This window comes from Heterocephalus glaber, unplaced genomic scaffold (assembly GCF_053883595.1).
Source record: "Heterocephalus glaber isolate CG9 unplaced genomic scaffold, H.glaber_assembly_v1.0 deba00001594, whole genome shotgun sequence".
In the NCBI taxonomy this organism is placed as follows: Eukaryota; Metazoa; Chordata; class Mammalia; order Rodentia; family Bathyergidae; genus Heterocephalus; species Heterocephalus glaber.
Window position 1 is genome coordinate 6,792,220 of NW_028258369.1, and position 2,927 is coordinate 6,795,146.

Here is a 2,927-nt window from a genome sequence, read left to right on the forward strand (position 1 = left end):
AGTGGCTACAAGGCATTTAGAGCAGCCATGGCTGTCATCATGACATCCTGGCTAGATCACCAAAAAAAGTGGCCTCTTGATCAACAGTTCCCACAGCTTCCACTGAAGTGGCAAGTCAGAAATTGCAGCTACTTCTGCTCCCATAGATCTCCAAAGGTGGCAGTGATGTTTATAGTTTAGCTGGACTAAGGGGTTGCAGAGATAACAGCAGTGGTCCCTGATCTGGCCCCAATCTTTGCACTACTTAGTATAGCCATTGGGTTGCCCCTCAGGATTGTGCCAGCAGCTGCTGTTGAGCTGTTGTGTATAGGAGAGGAGTTTGACAGCTGTCAGTTAAATAACTGGGTCATTGGTGCCAATTTCCACCAATCCCTGACAGTTCTAGCTGTTTGAAATGAAGAAATAGCAAAGCTAATTTTAATAGCAATGATAGGATGTGAAAAAATGTTATTACTGATGATCTGGTTTTGAAGAACTTCGCTTGTTATATATTACCTACAGAGAATAGAAACCTTGATTCTTTTTTTTTATTGGAAAACAGGGTTCCCTTTATTTGTAAGAAAAAGCTGGATCTCAGCATTCACCAGAACAAATTCAATGGCAACCTGCACACAGGCCTCATTTCACTTCCTGCCAAAAACAAAATAGTTTACATAAAAATAGATATAACCCAAGTACCCATATACATTGGTCTATGACCAGTGGTATTTACATTAAAAATGCTGCATTGCATAAGTCAAGAATAAAATACCGTCGTGCATTTCATTTTAACTTGCAAGGTGAAAAATACAGTTACAGAACTAAGTTTGCTTACCATGATTGTCCCGGTATTTACTAAAGGAATTACACCCAAAGGTTTCTTGTTTACACATCGCCTTCCACACCCAGCTATTCACCTAAGTGTAGCAGATTATACCACTTAAGCAACAAGAGACTTTTGAATAATCTCTATTATACTGACATATTAAACTAAAATTATGATTACACACCCATATTCAAAGTTTTGATGAAAATGTATGAAAGAACCCCAAGAATTACAGTTCTTCACATGTAAGAAGCAATTTGAATCATCATAAAGGGGCACTGTGGTCCTTTATAAGTTTAATGTCACTTTCAGACAAGTAAAACATAATACACTTCTGGGAAGGAACATTCTTTATCCTTCTGCACAAATTAAAATACAACGCATCAGCCCAAGAGAGAGACTATATAATCGTCACATTGGATGAAGTTTTCGGCACTTCTTCAGGAGAATGACTCTTGACGACTTCCCTGATGAACTGCTCAAGCGCAGTGAAGTAACCTTGGCACTGCCACGTGTCATTGTGAGTCCCGTCTGGAAAAATGGCCAATCTCTTAGTCCGAGCTGGGGAGAGCTCATAGAGCTGCTTCATCATCACTGACGGGATTAACTGGTCAGAGAGCCCGGAGATGAAAAGCGAAGGCATTCTGCACTGAGAAATTTTTCTGTAGGACAAAAATTTATTTTTGTAGCACCACAAAGGGAGGTAACGTATTGGGATGAAGGAAAATAAAGTGCTGGCTATATGCGGTATGCTTAAAAACGTGTTCTCCACCACAATGGCCGAAACGCTTTGTGAATTTTCAGAAGCCAAATGAATAGCCACCCCCCACCCCAAGGAATGGCCAAAAAGAAAAACTTTCGTTTTATCAGTGTCGGGTCTGGTCATCACATAGTCGAGCACAGCTTCCGAATCTAAGCAGAGTCCTTCTTCACTGGCTTCCCCTTCCCTTTTTCCGTATCCTCAATAATCAGCCAGCAGAAGATGCACTTTGAGGTTAACCAACATGAGCAGTGCGTTTGGTAACCTGTGCCCTATGTTACCCGCATTCCCGTGAAAATAAATTATAGTTGGGGAGTAGGGCAAATTGTCTCCAGTGTATCTTATCAAAATAAGATTCAGACGTACTCCATCTTTGGTTCTGATGAAAATGTTTTCATGTGGAATGCCCATGGGCATGGGGGGACATAAAGGCATGAAGAGGATGGCTGTTCTGGGAAATAAAGTAACACATCCTGGAATTTATAGAGAATACTTGCTATTGATATGAATATTAACGAAAGTAAGATAGTGCCTCTGTACAGATGAAAAGTCACTATTAACAGTAAGAGAGAAATACGGCAGAGAGCCCAAGACCAGAAAGCCAAGGCTATCAGCCATCTTTCGATGAAGTTCCACAGCATCCAGGACTTTTCCATTATCGCTCTCCAAAAGTACCCTGCTCTCTGCCTTCCTCCTGGAGCTGCCCCGGCCCGCCTCCCGGGCATGCGCCGAAACCTTGATTCTTAATGAATTCAGTATAATAATTCAATATAAAGTTGGTATCCTTTTTCCATAATCCAATCCGGCACCTACTCTTTGGTCAATGCTTTTGCAAGGAAAAAGGAAAAGTATCACTTGGGGATGGTTAGATCCTTCTAATCCATCTCACTGGGAATTGCCTTCTTTTCCTTTATTCCTGTCTGTATTTTTAAGTTCCTTTTTAGAAAAGCTTCCTACTCTCTACCCCTCCAGGAGTGAAAGTCTTACATAGGTCAGGTGAATCTACCTCTTGGAACATAGTTGGTAAGGGCATGGAATATGTACCTGACCTATAGCATGGCTAGAAAATTTTTGTTGGTCTCTCAGATTTCCTTTCCTGGGAATCTGAACTGAGACAATAAGACAATTAGCATCAGCAAGCTGAGATCAAAAGACTGTACAGAGAGGGATTTCATGATTTAGAGTCAGAGGCTTGGAGGTGACCATAGCAGGCCAGATTCTGAGGAAGTATATACTCTGAGAGCTACAGAAAAGCTATAAGCAAAAGATCATATGGCCTCTGATTCGGAAGGTAACCAATCCCCAGATTTTCCATGGTTCCAAATGTTTTTCCTGTTTCAGCGCTTGTTTATCCTCACAATA

The 2,927-nt window shown here is 41.2% G+C and overlaps 1 pseudogene; it reads right to left on the reverse strand.

Annotated features, from left to right (window-relative positions):
* Positions 1-1,205: 1,205 nt before the first annotated feature.
* LOC101724583 (protein ABHD13-like) lies at positions 1,206-2,221 on the reverse strand (annotated as a pseudogene).
* Positions 2,222-2,927: the final 706 nt, after the last annotated feature.